The following is a 20,004-nucleotide window of genomic DNA, read 5'->3' on the forward strand; positions in this document are numbered from 1 at the left end:
CAGCATGATAGTCAGGGTTTCCAGTTCCAAGCGACAAAAACCCAGCCCACGCTGTTCACTTGTGTTTAGGAACTTGTTTGTTTTCTTTATTTCATTTTGATGGCTTTCCTCAGATGTTTGGTGATTTTTCATTGAGTGTTCATCTTCTAACAGAAGCAAGCAAGAAAGAAAGGTAAACAACTTAAGGACAGTAGAACTCGGCCTTGACAATGGCTGGACCCAGGGACCTTCAGGCTCTCAGGATTCTCCTTCTCCATCTCCTGGCTCCGCTTCTCTGTATGCTGGCTCCCTTCTCTCCTTCTGCAGGATGTATTCTTTACATGGTGGAGGACAGGACTTCCAGGATCCCTGGATCCACATCCCAACAGCTCTGTCTACCCACCCACCTTCATCCTGCTCCCCAGAAGAAAAGAGAGAATTTTTCTCTCCTACCTTCAGTTTCTAAAATCCTCAAGAAGGACTCAGGTTGGGCCAGCTTACCTGCTTGACCCTCCCCGCTGGACCAGCCACTACAGTCATGGAGATAATCATCATTGGCCTGATCCAGGTTATGGGATCCCCTCTGGGGCTGGAGAGCAGGGCCTAAATGTCAGCCCACCAACAAAATTACAAATAACTTCTCAAAAGCAGAGTACTACTGTTCTACCCTTATTACAGGAAGCCATCTAGTAGGGCTTGTGGTGAATGGCTGCCCTGTAAGGTTTGCACACACAAGAACATTGGTTAGCAAAAGATATGGAGACATAGTTTTATGTTATGAACACTGGCCATGCTTCAACCCAATGTGGTGAACAGCATCTGGACTTAGGAGTCAGATAGATTCCAGGTTCAAATCCCGAAGCTGTTGTTTAAGAGCTGTGTGACCTTAGACAATATACTTAACAAGAATACTAGAATATTTGTTATTCCCTTGGGCAATATATTTAAGTTGGCAGATAATAAGCACTCAGCAGTTGCAACTATATCCCTCTAACAGCTGTACTAAGTGTGTTTCCTTCTCAACTGTCCAGAAAGCAGGGATTCTCAGCCAGGATTTTGTAGAAGCTCCAGGAAAATCTTCACTTACTTCAAAATTTGTCACAAGCGTCTCAAAATAATTTTTAATAAAAATCAGTTTTGTTCCTTTCACTTAGTAATTCTATTCATGAAGTTCTTTAGGAAAAGGAAGGCATAATACCAAATAAACAGAATCAAGCAACCAAAAAGGGATTTTATGGGCCGAACTGGATTGCCCCAAAATTTGTATGTTGAAGCCCTAATCCACAGTACCTCAGGATGTGACTGTATTTGGAGTTAGGGCCTTACAATATGTAATTAAGGTTAATGAGGTCGTATGGGTGCACTTCAATCCAATAGAACTAGTGTCACCAGAAGATAAGAAAGAGTCCCCAGGGGCACACATGCAGAGGGACAGTCATGTGAAGAGACAGCAAGAGGACGTCCATCTGAAAACCAAGGAGAGAGGCTTCAGAGGAAACCCAACTGCTGTCACCTTGATCTTGGACTTCCAGCCTCCAGAATTACAGGAAAATAAATTTCTGTTGTTTAAGCCAACCAATGTGTGGTATTTTGTTATAGCCCAAGCTGACTAACGCATGGGTATCACAACTCTACAAAAAAAAAAATTTAAGAGTCACTACCTTTGCTCAAGAAGGCCATTTCTATGCAAACTCTGTCACCTTGAAGCCAGATTCTGCCCTTCGCTACCCCCCAAACCCATTTCAAATTCTCCAGTTGCAGAAAAAATTACAATAGCAGGCTACCTAAGCTCCATGTGGCTGCCTCCATCCACAGCCAGGTGGCTTCAGAGCAGCTCCTTTTCAACTCTTCTTGTCCTCGCCTTGTCTTTTCAACACCCATAGAGGTCTTTCCCTACAGTGTCATGGCCAAGGAACTGCCCTTCAGGTACCAGGCCCAAGTCTCTTTACCAAGCTCTAGCAAGCTGCTGCTGTGCCATCAGGAGCCCCAGCGTCTTGAGAAATGTAACTCAGGGTTGCTGCTCTTCTGTTTGCTCATTCCATTCTCCTAGAGCTGAGTAATTTGAAAACAATGTAATTGCTTGGTGTTTCTGTGTGTGTTTTACATCCATTCAACTTGAGTGACGTGAACCGAATTGACAGCTCCTGCCGGGTACATACAGATGAGTGGTGCACCCACTCACTGTGCACCCCAGCAGGGGAGCTGCCAGCCCTTGGGCGGGAGCAAAGCAGGTTTGCTCCCCTGTCACATCCTACTTTCATTAGGATGAAACTCTGAAGTGTGAGCTTCTGTTTACAAATCTGTAAAATGGGGATAATAGTATTTCTCTTAGGCTGGGTGCAGTAGCACATGCCTATAATCCCAATACTTTGGGAGTTCAAGGCAGGAGGATCACTTGAGCCCGGGAGTTCAAGACCAGCCTGGGCAACATAGCGAGACCCATCTTTACAAATAAATAAATGAATAAATAATATTTATTTTATACAATTGTTATGAGGACTAAATAAATATGTGAGAGACCTAGCAAACCTAATGTTTAATACAAACCGATTCACTTCCCATCAGTTTCTTCATCTGAAAAAAAAAAAAGAAGAAAACAAAAAGAAAAAGAATAAACTCCCCACCATTGCAAAACGATCCAATGACATCATATGCGGGAGATATGTGTATGCATAACATCATCTGCATGGAAAGTCTAATGGTGATCACTTTTATTTACGTAATCAATAGATAGCACTTACCACATAGCGCTTACCATGTGCCAGGCGATGTTCAAAGCACTTTATAAACATGAATTAATTTAATTCCTACAACAACCCTGAGGTGGCTCCTAATCTTAGACCGTTTTTACAGATAAGGAATCTTACATGGAGAGGTCGAGTGATTTTCCCAAGGTCACATGGCTAGTAAAAGGCAGAGCCGGGCTCCAAGCACAGTCCCAGAAAGTTTCCACTTGCAGACATGTGACTGCCTAATCCCATTGTCTAAGTCCCGCTGGGAGGTCTGGAGGTGAAGGCGGCTTCTTTGAGGAGGGTCTTCTGCTTCCTCTCCTGGTCTTCTCCAGGCACCACCAAGGAATCTGCAAGGAGAAACCCTGTCAGTGTCCTCAGCTGGGCTGCCATGAAACCACAGCAAGATGGGCTACTAGGGCTGCAGCAGGGGAGAACAGGAGAGGGAAAATTTGGGTGCCACCTGCCAACCCTGCCATCAGTCAGAGACCCTTTCCCTCATCCCTTGTCAGCCCAAGCTCAGCTATCAGGCACCCACTGGGGCTTCTCAGCCCCGAACCACAACTAAACAGCACCACATTTGTCACAGGCAAGGAGATCATTGCTGCTTGTTGTTGCTCAAGACTGTTTTCCCCAGGCCTCTACCAGTCAGCATGCAAGAAAGAAGGGCAGAGTGGGAATAGCTGCAGTTATTCCACGTGCTACTTCCCTCCCTCTGTGCAAAGGTGTAAGCACCCATATGCACAGAGGGCTTCATAGCTGCAAGAAGAGAAACGAACACAAAAGGAGCACCAGGGCAGCGCAACAGAAAGGGGACTGAAGTCGGAGTCCGATTTCTTTTACTCATTTGTTTATTCATTCGCTCTGCAAAGATCTACTGAGTCGACGTAGTGCTAGGCCCTCCTCTCAACCTTACAAGTGTGGCAGTCAACAAGATATAGTCCTTGCCTTCCTAGAGTTTATCATTCTTAAACAAATAAGGGAATCTCAGAGAGCAATGAGCACTACCGAGAAAATAAAGCAGGCCAGGTGTGGGTGGTGTCTCACGCCTGTAATCCCAGCTACTTAGGAGGCTGAGGCAGGAGGATCAATTGAGCCCAGGAGTTAAAGGCCAGCCTGAGCAATACAGCAAGACCTCATCTCTAAAAGTAAAGTCTGTTTTGTTTTGTTTTGTTAAAAAAAAAAAAAAAGAAAGGAAAGAAAAGAAAGCAGAGCATTGGCCAGGTGCGGTGGCTCATGCCTGTAATCCCAGCACTTTGGGAGGCTGAAGCTGGTGGATCACTTGAGGTCAGGAGTTCAAAAGCCAGCCTGGCCAACGTGGCAAAACCTGTCTTTACTAAAATTACAAAAATAATTAGCCTGGCATGGTGATGAGTGCCTGTAATCCCAGCTACCCAGAAGGCTGAGACAGGAGAATTGTTTGAACCAGGGAGGCAGAAGTTGCAGGGAGCCAAGATCATGCCACTGTACTCCAGCCTGGGCAACAGAGCAAGACTCCTTCAAAAAAAAAAAAAAAACAGAAAGCAGAGCATTGAGACAGAGTGACTGAGGAGTTGCTAGGTGCAGCCACCTGAAGACCTAGAAAGAAGAGTGTGTCAGGCAGAGGTAACTCCATGTGCAAAGACCCTGGGCTGGAAGTGCTAAGTATGTTTGAAAGATACTGTAGTTAGTGTAATTGTAGTTTAACAAACAACGGGGAATGTCCTAGGAGATGAGGTCAAATGTCCATCTATAGAAGGCATCAAAGGCCTTTTGGTCAATAGATGTTTGCTGGTTGGTAAATTATTTACATTGAAAAATAATAGAAAACTGTTGTCCCCAGTCCTGGAGCCAGTGTGGTGGAGTGGGGAGAACGCCACACTGGGAGTCAGGAGGCCTCTAGTTATCTGGTCAGATCAATTAACACCATGAGCCTTCATCTTCTCATCAGAAAGTGGAAAAAGGACCCTGCTTTAGAGGTGCTGGTGAGAATCAACTGCAGCAGTGGCCGGGTGAAGTGGCTCACACCTGTAATCCTACCACTTTGGGAGGCTGAGGCGGGTGGATTACCTGAGGTCAGGAGTTCAAGACCAGCCTGGACAACATGGTGAAACGCTATCTCTACTAAAAATGCAAAAATTAGCTGCGCATGGTGGTGCATGCCTGTAATTCCAGCTACTCAGGAGGCTGAGGCAGGAGAATCACTAGAACCTGGGAGGCGGAGGTTGCAGTGAGCTGAGATCCAACACTGCACTCCAGCCTTGGTGACAGAGCGAAACTCCATCTCAAAAAAAGAAAAAGAAAAAAATGCAGCACTGTACACAAAAAGTGGCAGCATATTATTTGGCACATGCGGTGGTCAAAAACTGGGGGGTGTTGGTATTTCTAGCCTGAGCATTATGGGACCTTGGGCAAGTTCCTTAAGAAAAAAAGGACAAATATAATTTACTGAGTATCTACAAGGGGCAGGCTCCTGCACCGGGCAGTGTTCATGGGTTACACCTCCTTCCCGATTTGTGCTGTGAGGGGGCAGGACCCGGTGATTCCCAAGATTCCATAAGCTTAGACATTTTCCATGGGACCACCAATCCAGGAGAGACAAAGGATGTCATTCCAAGGAGAACTAGGACAGGAGCAGTGCCAGGCAAGGCCTGAGGAACAGGGATCTGCAAGAGCTTCCAGAAGTCCACAGGGCCTCCATGACGGTTAATATGAGGTGCTGGCTTGACTGGATTGAGGGATGCCTAGATGGCCGGTGAGGCATCGTTTCCAGGCACCTCTGTGAGGGTGTTTGGGAGGAGATTGGTGGGTGAGTCAGTGGACTGAGAGACAAAGACCTGCCCTCAGTGTGGGGGGCAGCATCCCATAGGCTGTGGGTCCCAGCTGGTAGATCGCAGGTGAGAGAGGGGATACTCAGCTCCCTCTTGCTTCCTCTCTGTGTCTCAGAGCAGGATGTCTTTTCACACTCCAGGTTCTCAAGGGGATTCTGTGCATCCTGAGCTTAGGACAAGAAAAGACCTTCACCTTCCCCTCCTAGCAAAATATTTTCTTTTTTGTGAAAAAAATGTTACAAACTCAGCCCAAGTCATTATTAGCCTTCATTCTGTCTTTGTCTTTCCCGCTGAAGGCAATGCTCCTGCCCCTGCTGGAAGTCCTGAAACTTTCTTACCGGAAGAAATCTTTCCCTTCTTTCTTCCCCGCCTCTTTCCTTCTTCTTTCCCTCCCTCCCTCTCTGTCTTTCTTCCTCCCAGGCTCCCTCCCTGTCCTCCCCGCGCCGGAACTCTCCTTGGCTTCATCTCTGCGGGAAACCTGGAGATCGTGGCAGGGAAATTCTTCCAGCCGCTCTGCTTTCCTCAAACCTGGGGAGACTGATTTTCCTCCTCACCCCTCGAGGGCTTCTCTCCTGCTCTGGCACTTCCCCAGCCTTCACAAAAGAGGCTGCGGGTGAGGGTTTTTCCATTTAATTTCATTTTTCATCATTTTTACCCTTTTTGGATGGTTCACATCTGAGGGTCTCGGTGGATTAACTGGCCAATCAGATTTCATTACAAGCCCAAGTAGTTCTTATCATTAAACCTGTAATTTATTTCTTCTATGTTTCATAAAATGTGAAATATTACCATTCTCCAGGAGCTTGAAGAGTGCAGGGATGCTCCATTAAGTTCAACACTGCTCCTCCATAAGAGGCTGTAATTATATGCGGGTTTTTTTTTTTAACAGCTAAGTTTCTACTTGCAGATGCTAACAAAAGAAATAAGCTTTTAATCCAAACATAATTAATATGAATTACCTCCCCAGTACACCCTGGCTTTGCACCATTAAACTTAATTTTTGTTTTGCATGATAATTGTGTTATCATTACCGTTTATAGGAGAACTCAGGGACCCTCACTTGGTTTTCAGTCAAGACCAATGGGACTGAGAATGACTTCCCTCCCCTCTGCCAGCCAGACGCCTGTCGGCCAGCCTTCCTGAGCCGTCCCTCCCAGCCCCTGTGGCCTAGGGAGGCTGGGGTCACGGGCTGCATTGCCAGCCAGAGACCTTACTCCAATGAAAAAAGGAAACAGATTCCTACTTACACATTGGAGGATTTGCCACCCTGGAGACAGGCTCAGCCAGAGCTGCTGCTTAATCATCAGCATCAGCATCATCATCATCATCATCATTATTATCATAATTGCTATTATTGTTCCTAACAGTAATGAGTACTACACAATTTCTCTGCAGCATGCTCCAGCTACCCTGCTAGTGGTTATTTCTCACAGCTATCTGGGGATCCTGGACTCTGGATTAGTTAAGCAAAGCCCCAGAAAATCTTAGATTGAGCTCCAAACCCTGGGTCTTATTAAGGATTCTGTTCAAGACTCTGTTCAAGACCAGTTGATTCTCTCTCACCTCTGTGTGCCTCAGTCTACCTCTTTGCCTCCCACTCCATGACAAACAGTTATGTTTTTGAATCTGAGAAGGAAACTGAAAATGATACTCTTTCTTTAATCTAAGAGTTATTAAATACCTATGGACTAGACAGTAGATAGATAGATAGATAGATAGATATAGATAGATAGACAGATGATAGATAGATAATAGACAGATAGATAGATGATAGATTGATGATAGATATAGATAGATAGATAGATAGATAGATAGATAGATAGATAGATAGAGATAGACATCCCATGACCCCATCATCAAGGAATTTACAATCTAGTCGAAGGAGGAATATAGACACTCAAATGTTTAAGAAAAAGAGGAATTAAATGACAACACAAAACCATACCAAAAATGACAAATGGGGCGCCTGAGAGTGTGAGCACTCATGGAAGAGGAGATTGCAAAAGTGCTCAGGGAAGACTTGGAATAGGAGCAAAAGCTTGGGCTGGACTCTGCGCACGGGGAGAATTTATGGAGGTGACACCGTGGAACAGAAGCTGCGGGGAGGGTGGGCACAGGCCTGGAGGAGGGAACACTCTGGGCATGGCCTTGAGGGAACCAACCCGGCTACAGCAAGATCTCCCCGCAGAGGCACAGGAGATGGGTTAGAAAGGTAACCTGGAGTCAGAACATGAAGAGCTCTGAGTGCCAGACCAGGTCATGGAGAGACATGGAATAATCTCAAACGACAGGGAGGCCTTTGTGGAAGTGATGTCATCTGCTGGTCAGCCTGGGGCACATGGCAGTTGGGTTAGACAAGGAAGAGGCCTAGGCCAGGAAGGCAGGAAACCATGGCAACTGTGGGCAGCAATGAGGGCTCAACTTGTGTGGGAGAAGAGGACTGAAAAAAAGAAATAGCTAAAAGAGAGTCCACGGTACTTACTAAGGGAAAGTAACTCACATTATTTAACGGAAATGTGTAACTCACATTATTTAACAGAAATGATCACTCTAGGTGCTCTGCAGTACAGAGCACTCAAAACATAACACTAGGGGCCTAACACAAAGTTAGCACTCATGACTACTGGCTCCTGCTACCTATTAGTATTAGTATTAGTATTAATAGTAATTAGTATTAATTTGTATTATAATAATTCAAATACTATACTATTTTGTCCTCCCAGTGTCCCTGTACAATTGTCCAGGATACTGTCTTACATATATTATATAGTTGGGCAAAGGAAATTCACTGAGAAATTGAGGAATTATCAAAATGTGATTTATTTTTCAGTGGCCAAGTGACAACCATGGGTCTTCAGATTCTTTCCTCAACAATGTCACTTAAAAAATTAAGATGATAACAATAAGCAGTGCCCAGCCCAGGCCCCCATATCAGTCACAAAGCCACGAGAGTTCTCCCACAAGGGAATCACATCACTCAAGGGCCCTTTGTTCACAACCCTCTCTCTCCCCTCTAGGGGGTGAAAGGAGGAGTTAAAATATTTATCATTTTTCAAGCACACTGGACCCTGAGGAGCTGAAGGCTACTGTTGAAGATCCTTTACCATGATATTGGCCCCATTTTTCTGGTCAATCTAGCCTCCAGCAGCTTGGATAATGTATTGCTTGAAGAGAGGTTTTGCTGTAGCAAAGACTCTTCTACGAAATCCAGTCTCACCAATGACCCAGAAACTGTAAATAGGGAATAAATTTTAATTAGAAGATCAACTCGGCAAACTGGGCTCTCGGTCCAAAATAGACCAAATGAAATTTAGTGATACAATCAGTATAAAGTTTTAACCCATGAGGAAGGGAGATATGATACCATTAAGTAAATGGATAAGAATAAAAAAGTAGAAAAACATGAAAGAATAAAATCTAACAGGAAGAGACCCACAAAGGCAGAGTGAATCACAAGGTAAACATGAAGGAGCAGGAAGAGCCGAATGCTTTGCAGTGTGGTGGGACTGTGCCTGCTATGAGTTGTTCCTTCGAGAACAGTCAGCATGAGGGTAGAATGAGAAACTGTGGGCAACACAACAGAAACCCAGCAAGCAACCATCCCATGAGATTCGAGAGTTGGCCCCAACTCGGCACTGCATCCTCTTTGGAGCTAAACAGCTAACTTGGAAATGTGAATGGAGAAGTGATACAAAGAGTTGGAGAGGAGGGCCTATGAAACAGCTGCAGGGCCCAGAATTATTGTTTTTCAGCAGGTCCATATCCATTTTCACTACCCGGCAGCATGTGACAGAGCCCACACGACACACCCAGAGCGAGGCAAGTGGCCAGAAGGCTAAGAGTGGGGCCGCTGATGGCTACTTTCAGCAGCCCGTGCAGCTGTCAGAGCAAGTGTCAACCCTCTCCTCTCTCTCACCTGTGTCTCTCTCCCTCAGTTCTTAAAACACAGACTCATCAGGGGCTCCAGTTTGTGCAATTTCTGAGCTAATCCCACAGAGTAAAGAACACACCAGTGTCCCTTGTCACTAAATCTACAGGCCACAAAAAGAGATCCTGCTCCCAGTGGAGCACTGGTAAATGTTTAACAACCAGCAACTCAAGGGGAAAAACACCCTGATTTGTAGCATTTGCCACTTCCTGTGGTGTAAATACTCTCATCACAGCTGGTTTCCAGCTAACAACTTACCAGCATAATGTCACAGAACTTGGAACTGGACAGACATGCATAACAGGCTCTCACAAGCTAGTGGGGCCGGCCTCAGACACCACTGCCTGTTTGTCTCTGGCCCATTGAATTTTTCTATCTTATCCTCCATACTTGACTCCCCCCCCCATATGGATTCTAATCCACATCTGACCACACGCAAGATCCAGAATAGCAGAGGCCTGCTCTGGGTTCTGCCACATCCCTGGGTCACAATACTGTCACACTCATACGACACTTGGGCTTCAGCTTGATTCACTAGAGAGGTCAGTGGGATTGAAATGCCAAGCACCCTCACCCACAGACAACTTAACCCTGTGGCATCAACTCAGGCTGCCCTGCTGTGCAGCTGTTCCCCCTCCTCCAGCCTCTCTGTTCTCACTACAGAATCTTAGACTGTCTTGCCTCACACCCCTGCTTGCTGGCTCCTCACCTTCCACTCCACTTTGAGATTTACCAAGCTCCTGACCTTTCCTTTGCCTCCAGTTTCCCAGCCAGCATTTACCCTATGGATCTGATGACAAATTCCATTTTCACATGAGTGAACAAAATTGGGTGAGATTTTAAAATTACTCTTTTTCTCTCTGGCTATTCCAGAAATTCCCTTTGCCAAACCCCTGAACCCCCATGAACATGTATTCACCCACAGAGAATTGGACAGTCCCTCCACTCTGTGAGTGGGCAGGCCCTGGTACCCTGCCAGCCCCCCAACCCCAATACCAGATACTATTCACTGCATCCTCCACTGAGTATGGTCAGAGATTCTTCACTTCCAGACTTGAGACTATCAGATGCCCAAATTGAACTCTTGGTTGGAACATCTTACTGCGTGTTCCATCCATCTGACTCGATCACCCATGCCGCCTATTCCAAAATCACAGCTGGGAATCACTCTGGCCCCTTGAGAAATCCCAGCTGTCACCCAAGCCATGTCCTGCAGGACAAGTGGAGCCTGCCATTGCTAGTGTCAGGAATCTACATGAGAAAGCACCCTCCCCACTGCATACACACGATGTTGTCCTGAGTGTGGCTTATCTGTCCCTACTGTTTCCTTTTCCTCTCACAGTCAGTAGGGACAGCCTTATTGTTCTCTTGTGTCAGTCTCAGCTGGGAAGAGGAAGCTGGGATCGCAGAAGAGGGCAGAAGTGAAAAATGCAAGCGGAAAAGGAAAAGGAGAAAATGCTATGGCCAAATGGAATGGAACCATCGAAGGTACTGGAATGATGGAATGTGCTATGGTCTCCAACATTCCATTGGGAGTTGCGGACCCTAAAGAACATAAATGATGTCTTGTACCTAAACACAGAGAAATCAATGGATCACTTTTAAGATCCTGACCAGGATCTTAAGATTCCATTCCAGCTAGGAGCATTGTTGCCCCATCCAAACACGTGTATGAAATAGTTAACAGCAATATTCTCGAGTTAAATCAGGGAGGATGCCTCACAGTGTTACAGGGAAGCATATGGATCCCCATATTTTTTACCCAAGGCATTCTATTCTAAGCCTGGGCTCAATCTGGAAGTTACTCTTCCCCCAAAATGAGTCTAGCTCAAACACCTTCACCCTATCAGAGTGTAGGGCACTGTGGTGAATATGGGACAGCTGTCAGGGAGTAGGCATCAAGAAACAGAAAGCCAGGATCATTCGAATCCAAATCCCATGGAAAGTAAAGCTGGCAGTCGGGATTTGGCTGATCGGATTAGAGGAAGCCCTTTCCTACGTATCCCAGGTAAAGATTCTTTACTTCAAGAAACCTAGAGGATTTACTTAAACAGAGATAACTTTCTGTGGTTAGTAAGGAGGACCTTGATGCAAGGAACGCCATATCCCAACCAGAACCACTGGAGGAACAAGCACATCTTGCTCATCCTGTGCACAAAGCACAGGAGAAAAAAATAGCATAACATGGAAGAAGAAAAACACAGAGTAAATCATAATAAAAACGACCCCCTCCTCCTCCTCACCCCAGCCACACACGGTTTGGTTAATTCCTTAATGAGGATGGAGTGTAATTAATATCAGAACTCCACAGTATAATTACTGCATATAATTATGCTTGAGTTAACTGTAAAGCAAATCATATATAGTTTGCGTTCTATAAGTTTTCAATTCATCTTTTTAGGGGGAAGCTGGGGGGGTGGGTATTTTATAATATTCTTCAATAAAGAACACCTCTAGGAACAAATACATCAGACGAACCCCTTTGGACATTTCATTCTAGACTGTGATGCCCAGAGTTGCCTAATCTAGCAGCTGCACAACCTACAGAATTCTGCCTTTAAAGGCTTGTTCCTGCCTGGTAGACCAGCCCAGGGAATGAGCAGCTCACAGGGACACATAAGCGATGACGGGCTAATCTGAACCTGCCTCAGAATTAAGGTCCCCTCATGGTGGCCCGGCTGCTGAGTTCTTGTGTGGCCTCGGCAGGCTGTGTCTCTGTATCCCTGGCCCTTCACCTCAAAACAGTGCATGTCCTCAACCTGTGTGTTTCTCTGTTGTCCCAGGCTCTCCACCCCTCCCCAAGGACCTGGATGCTCTGTCCATTCCCTGCCTGGTTCTCGGAGTATAATCTATCACATTCAATAGAGGAAGGAATACAGCCCTCCAACTGCTCTAAAACGCAAACCACATGTGGTTAATGAAACTAGGCCTCTGTATGATGCACTTTGCGTTTTGTGCAAGTGAGTGAGAGAGACAGAGAGAGATGAAGAGGTCTGGATGGTGGTCTATAGAAGAATCTTAGAGAATTTGGGTTGGAGAGAGTTAGCCAAATTGCAGGAGACATTTTCCCCGGCTCCCACTTTCTTCCCACTAACCACCCCTGCCACGCAGGTGCTTCTTATGTGGGCCCTTTCCACAGTCTTGGAATATCTGCTCACTCCACCAGGTGCTGCTCTCACTCCCAGCACCACCCTCCCCTCACCCCCACATTCCATTCCCTGGCGTGGCTGCAAGAATCTTTTCCAGGAGCATAAGCCTTTATTTCAGGTGAGAAGACTGCTTGAAAGCTAAGCTAATTAATTAATGTTGAAGAAACCTCTAATTCTCCCTTATCAACTCAACTCAATGTCTGAGGGCCCTTCCTTTCTTTGCCCTTGGAAATGCCTCTCCCCTGTCCATCATTGGACTCTTTATCCATGAGCTTTCTTGCCCCAAATCCCTCCCTCCACTCCTGGGCTTCCTACAGCACTGGGTCTGAGTGGCTGAGCCTTTAAGCTCAGATGTCCGGGCCTGCGTCTTCTGCTGCTGATCAGGAACCCAAGCAGTGAACTCCTGACACCTTCCCTCTAGCCTCCTCACCTCTAGAATGGGGTCTAAAGATCTGACCTCCTTCAAGAATCTCTCAGGCAAGCAGTGCCCCCTCCCACACCTCAAACTCTGGAGGGAGTCAAGAGGGCTTAGAGGGCAGCTAGGTGCACTGCTCATCTGTGCAGCCACCACTCCTTCCCCTCCAGCAGCCCCTAGCACCTCCACGAGGACTTACTAGATCCAGAGAAAGGGACAGACCATCCCCACATGCCCCGCAGTCCCCCCGCCTCCTGTCCCCACAGTCAGCCTTCAAAGGCCACCCTTAGCCAGAGTAAGTGACACTAAAAACGATCCCCCAGCTTCCACACACCCGCCCCCCGCCTGCCCACTGATAATAATGGGCCAAGACACTTTTATTATCATTATTAATTAGCACTTTCAAGCAATGGAATTAAATCAATATGGTGGACTGAAACTAATTTTAACAAGCCATTGAGATCAATCATTGGGACTTTTATCTACATAAATGCCACTAAACTCAGCTCGTTAGTGTAACATTAGCTGGGAAGAAAAAGAAGGGAGACTGGCGGGGTTTTAATTAGGAAGACATAAACTGAGCCACAATTTTTCTTCTTTGATTTGCTTTTAATCTCGTCTGCAAAGCTCTTCTGGTGCTGCCCGGGCTGATTTTCAGTCCCAGGCCACTTGGGCAGAAAGAGGAGGGAATGAAGTGATGAGAGTTGAGGGGTGAGCGGCTGGGAACACTGAAGATGCCCCTTCCCCAGGGGCACCCCAACATGAGTGGGGCTATCACCCTGCTGACCCTGAGCCCTCAGATCCTCACAGTCAGTGCTGACCACTGCTTCCTATATATTCACCTTTGTTTAGCATTTATTCATTTATGCATTACATGAAATTTATTTATGTTTATCGACTCATTCAATGAACAACAGATGAGCACTTAATATGTGCCAGGCACCCGCTCACTGTTCTCAGAGAATTAAAGTTAAAATGAGCAAGACGTGGTTCTACTCCCACAAAAAACCTGCAGTCTAGTCTTATTTGCTCCTAGATTGACAGGCTGGAGAGCAGGGACAATGACGCATCTATCTGTGTGCCCCTCCCCATCTGGCTCTGCAGAAGCCCAGAAATACTTGGGGTGTGTGGTTAAGAAACCCCCTTCCCTCCCCACCCTTCATTTCTCTCTGTGCCCAGCACCCTGCTCCCTGCTGCCACACCTTCCCTGTTTCATGGGTACCCAAGCCTACCTACCACTGGTCTTACTCAGTCTCATAACATTTTTCCAGCCTGATTCCCTGACAAGCTGTGGCTTCTTATTCTTCAAGACTCCATTCTAGGGCCACGATGTGGAGGGAACTGGGTGGCTGGCTGCCCAGGCTTCCCCCGGGCTGCTCATTTCTGCCTGTGGGACAGCCATCCCCATGTGTCGCTGTGGTCTTCTGTCTGGTCCTGCTGGCCTCATGGACCAAGCTGCAAGCACCTGGAAGGGAGGGACTGAACGTGAGCCACATTTCTGTCCTCAACATCTCCTAGGATGCCTGGTGCAGAGCTGGCACTCAATTCAGACCTGCAGACAAGCATGGCACCATCTATGTTTACCAAAGACTGGGATAAAACCCCAACTCAGCATCTGAGGTCCACTGTGAGCACTGGAGGTTCTCCAAGTACTTCCTCCCTCTGCCTCTCAGTACAGATCGCCTCTTCTAGGTGTGCTGTGCACATTGCATCACCCACCTTCTGGCTCATCACACATGCTCTGCTTCCAGTGAGTCTCACCTTCCCAAATCCTACTCATGCTTCCAGGCCTATCTCAAGCCTTCCTCATCCACTAATGCAGACTTCTCTGATTCCATGAGCCTTCCCTGTCCTCTTCTTGCTTGGCCACCCTTAGGGGCCCTATCACAAACTACTTTCTGCTGCTAGCTATATGCTGCACCCTGACTTTTCTCTCTGAATTTGGAATCGAAATCTTCCCATGTGGTGCTGCTTATGGGAAGCAAATCAACCCTCAGCAGAGCAAAGTGCCTGGGGTCAAATTCCAGCTCTACGCTTATTACATTCACTGCCTTGGGTAAGTTGCTTAACCTTGCTATATCTCCGTTTCCTCACCCGTAACATTGGAACAAAACAGTACCTGCTAGGATTACTGTAGAAATTAGATGCAATAGTTCACATAAATCATTATGCCTGGCACTTAGTAGTTGGTCAGTGTGTTGGTCATTATTACTATCATGGCTGTACTGCTATTACCAATTCGTGTGCTCTGATTTCCTCTCCATCAAGTAAGCTATTGATTATAATTTGGCTTCCCTACAAGAAAAGAACCTGCTGATCTGTTAAAAGGAGGTTCAATCTACTTATTAGATGTTTCTCATTAAAAATTCATAAATTGACATTCTAGATTGCATTTATCAGTCTCTTATAAGTTAGGTTTAGATTAAATTAACCCATAAGTCCAGTTCACACTTGTGTATACTAGCAATCAAATTTCTGAGGCTGAGGTCCTAGATCTTGGCAACCAAACCAAGGTACTGCCAACTTGGGGCTTTGTCTGTGCAGCCAGTGTGGCTTCAGGGGCCATATGTCCTTCAGTCTCATTGTTTCACCTCTGTGAGCAAGTTACTGAAAACCTCCAAGCTTCAGTTTCCTCATCTGTAAAACATAGAAAATAGAAAAACGTCTGCATCCAATGGGTGCAGGTAACAGTTAGACAAACCAATGAATGGAAAGCCCTTGACCATTGCCTTCACAGCTAGGTGCTCAATAAGCATGAACTCTAGGCACAATTAATTATTCTGCTGCCTCACCATACATTTTTTATGCTTACAGTTTAAACAGTACTTTCTATTTACAAAGCCCTTTTATAGGTGTTATCTTACTTCTCACGACAACCACTCCCACCTAATAATAAAGAAGGAACTAGGAACAAACTAAGTCACTTTCTTGAATGGTGGCTGCCAGGGACTGGGGGCAGGGGATGGGGAGATGTTTGTCAAAAGGTACAGAATTTCAGTTAGACAGGGTGAGTAAGTTCTGGAGATCTATTGCACAGCATGTGACTATAGTTAATACTAATATAGTGCATACTTGAAAATCCCTAAGAGAGTAGATCTTAAATATTCACACCAAAAAACAAAAATAACTATATGAGGTGTTAGGTATGTAAATTAGCTTGATTGCAGTAATCATTTTACTATGTACACATATATTAAAGCAACATGTTATACATTATAAATATATAAAATTTTTATTTGTCAATTATACCACAATAAAGCCAGAAAAAATTAAATAAATTCACTTTGTTAAGATCACAGTTTCTAAGTTATGAGACCAGGACTCACACCCAGCTCTTCCAGGTCTTCTTCCCCTGTCTAGTGTCCTCTCTTTATAAAATATCTGCCTATTCAATAAATGAACAACAACAAAACCCCTCTGTTTTGTTTAATTACACTTTAAAACTAGTTTGAAATTTTGGCATTACTCTAAAGTCCCTTCCATGTCCTGGCATCTGTGGCCTTATTAGTCATACTAACAAGCTACCCTAGTTCTAGAGGCCCTGAACAACAACAACAAAAAACTAACTGATTCACTTGCACTGTGATGACTGTGAAATGTGGGCCATGAATCTGAGAATGGACCAGATTTTCTATATCCTTTGGGCATTTTGCTGGGTGCCTCGCCATGGGGTCATCCATCACTACAGCATCTCCTGACAAAGAGCGAGACAGGTTGTGGGAGGACGGAGGAGCCCCAGGCCCCAAAGGGAGCATCTGGGATGCCTCCCTTTGTCTTTGCAGCTGCTTGTCTGTCTCGTGTAGTTAGACAAGTTCTCCAGCCACAGAAGCTTGAGGGAAAGCAAGTTTACTTCATATTTCATAGTCACAGATCTGGTAGCCTGTGTACTGTGAAGTAGCTTAAACTAGAGAATTTCCTTTCCAGAGAGTCCCTACATCTGGCAGCCCCGGAAAACACATGGTGGATGGTGCAGGCCTTGATGGTAGAATCCTTGAGACAGGTGGGACTGCAGCCCCCCAGTGCTCCAGCAAGCTGTCCAGGCACATAGATCCATGGGAAGTCCCATCAGTTCCAACTTTCATCCCAGCACTGTATTTTTACTTAGAAACTAGACGTTTCAATTGCCCTCAAGACTCAAGACTTCTTCGTGAACCAAATTTCTCACCATCCCAATCCCTCATCATCTCCCTGCCCTGAACAAAAATGTCCTGACTTCTTAGTGTCTAACAATGAAACCACCATTCTCAGGGTCTCTCAGACTCAAGACCCTGCCATTGTTTTTCTAAATTCCTTCACCATAATTCTCTAAACTCAAAAAAATAGCTGTAGATGCAGACTAGGTACTAGGTACAGACCTCCGTCACGGCTCTTCTCATCTCAGATTTGGAAATCTACAGCAATTCCCAAATTTGTCTCCTCAATAATAGGGTCCTCCCTGATCAGTTCTACTAAATCAGGGGACGGCAAACTTCTGGAAAGGGGAAGATAGTAAATGTTTTAGACTTTGTGTCTGTACTACAAATATTACAGGCTCTGTTGCAACTACTCGGTCAGGTGTTGCAGTATAATAGCAGCCATAGACATAAATGAATGTGTGTAGCTATAGTATAATAAAGCTTTATTTACAAAAACAGGTGGCAGGCTGGATTTGGCCCAGGGGTTGTTACATGCCAACTTCTGTTCTATATTATTCTCATATTAATCTTAAACACCATAGTCCCTATCATTTTGCAGTGTTTGCATAAGTGTAATTAGGTCAAGAAATAAGACACAAATTCCAGTCTATAGCAGACATTGTTGACACCTTTCCTCACAGTCCTTAGTCCACTGCTGAGTTTACCTGTAGCCTCAGGGTGCAGCTCCCAGGAGCACTGAGAGCTTCTGAGCTATACCCACACTCTCTGTTTCACTGCCTGAGGGCTTTCTCTAATATCTTGGAAACTGCTCAGCTCCTGTGCAAGGCAGGCCAGAAATAACCAGGGATTCAACACCCCTCACCAATAGGAAATGTGAACTGATGTATACATATTACACTTCCCCATCCGTTAGGAAGACAATTCTACTTTTTAAATTTTTTTTTAGTTTGTTTATTTACTTATTTATTTATTTATTTATTTTTGAGACAGAGTCTCGCTCTGTTACCCAGACTGGAGTCAGGGGGGTGATCTTAGCTCACTGCAACCTCTGCTTCCCGGGTTCAAGCAATTCTCCTGCCTCAGCCTCCTGAGTAGCTGGGACTACAGGCATGTGCCACCATGCCTGGCTAATTTTTTTGTATTTTTAGTAGAGACGGAGTTTCATCATATTGGCCAGGCTAGTCTCAAACTCCTGACTTCGTGATCTGCCCGCCTCGGCCTCCCAAAGTGCTGGGATTACAGGCATGAGCCACCAGGCCCGGCCCAAGGAAGACAATTCTGAGGCACATTCTAGATGGATCCACAGAGAGTCCCAGCAGGGTTGAGAATCAATCCCAAAGCAGAAACCTGTTGGTTCAGCTATCCTCCTCAGCTTCTCTTCCGCAGCTGTTACATTTTCTCACCCACTCTGGTGCTTCCTAACAGTGAAACCATCATTCTCAGGGTCTCTAGGAGATTTCTCTCTGGGTCTGAATTCAGGGTAACTAAACTAAGACCTCTTCTGACTCTTAATCCAGGACTTCTTTTTTCCCTGTTAACTCCCTTCAAAGAGTCTACAACGGCACTTTTATTTCTGATAATATAGCAGGCTGAGCATTCTGAAAATATCTTCTGATCCTAACATTTAGGTACTGGATAAATCATGCAAACACTTTTAAATACATTTCTGTGTTTTCAAGGAAGTAAGGAAAGTCGACAAGGGCCACATACTTACATACACAAGTGAAGAGTGAGTGGAAACAGGAGTGGTAAGTGATGTCCTGGAAGCAAATGTCAAAAATCTACAGTTTTGGAGATTAATGTGTGTGATGGTTAGTACCAAGTGTCAACTTGATTGGATTGAAGGGTGCAAAGTATTGTTCCTGGGTGGGTCTGTGAGGATGTTGCCAAAGGAGATTAACATTTGAGTCAGTAAGACCCACTCTCAATCTGGGTGGGCACAATCTGCTCAGCTGCCACCATGGCCAGAATAAAAGCAGGCAGAAGAACGTGGAAAGACTAGTCTGGCTAAGTCTTCTGGCCTCTGTCTTTCTTTTGTGCTGGATGCCTCCTGACTTCCAACATCAGAGTTCAAGCTCTTCAGCTTTTGGACTCTTGGACCTACACCAGTGGTTTGCCAGGGGCTTTCAGGCCTTTGGCCACAGACTGAAGGCTGCACTGTCAGCTTCCCTACTTTCGAGGTTTTGGAACTTGGACTGACTTCCTTGCTCCTCAGCCTGCAGATGACCTATTGTGGGACTTCACCTTGTGATCGTGTGAGTCAATACTCCTTAATAAACTCCCTTTCACATACACATCTGTCCTATTAGTCCTGTCCCTCTAGAGAACCCTAATACAATGTGGTTTTGATGTGAATGAGAAATGGGAGGTCAGGCTTTGGCCTCATGCAAGGTCAAGGAGCTAAACTTACTAAGGCCTCCGCATAAATATAAATCCTCATTGAAAGGGCTAACTGAAAAAAAGCAGCCTTCTAACAAAGGAAAACTGTCTCTGTGGTAGCTCTAGACGGAAATATGTATAAATAGTCTTCCCTTATAATGTGTAACCTAGACCTGTTCTCACTGGGACTTTGAATTTGTACTGCTCATATGGAAAAAATGCCAATCTGAGAAACTGAAGTCTACCTCGTTTAATAGTGCTACCAATTTCAAACAGAAGCAGATTTTTTGAGTGGGAAAATAAAAACCACAAAGTCCTCAAATCAGATCCCACAAATTATGTTCAATCAAACAAGAGCCCAAGTAAAATTTTAAGAAATGCAAAAGGTAACAAGCTAACAGAAGCCAGCATCAGTAGAAATGGCAAACATTAAAGTTATGCCCACCAACAGATTTGAATCCTGGGTTTTCAGAGAGTGA

The 20,004-nt window shown here is 45.3% G+C and overlaps 1 long non-coding RNA gene across 1 annotated transcript in view; it reads right to left on the reverse strand.

The window, feature by feature from the left end:
* Positions 1 to 2,500: 2,500 nt before the first annotated feature.
* LOC100594610 overlaps positions 2,501 to 20,004 on the reverse strand; it is an 82,636-nt gene continuing 65,132 nt past the window's right edge. The window contains exons 6-7 of the long non-coding RNA XR_001116157.2: positions 14,247 to 14,475; positions 2,501 to 3,058 (exon numbers count right to left, since the gene is read on the reverse strand). This is a non-coding gene — a long non-coding RNA (uncharacterized LOC100594610). The remainder of the gene's footprint in view (positions 3,059 to 14,246; positions 14,476 to 20,004) is intronic.

Source organism: Nomascus leucogenys, chromosome 8 (genome assembly GCF_006542625.1).
Source record: "Nomascus leucogenys isolate Asia chromosome 8, Asia_NLE_v1, whole genome shotgun sequence".
Classification (NCBI taxonomy): domain Eukaryota; kingdom Metazoa; phylum Chordata; class Mammalia; order Primates; family Hylobatidae; genus Nomascus; species Nomascus leucogenys.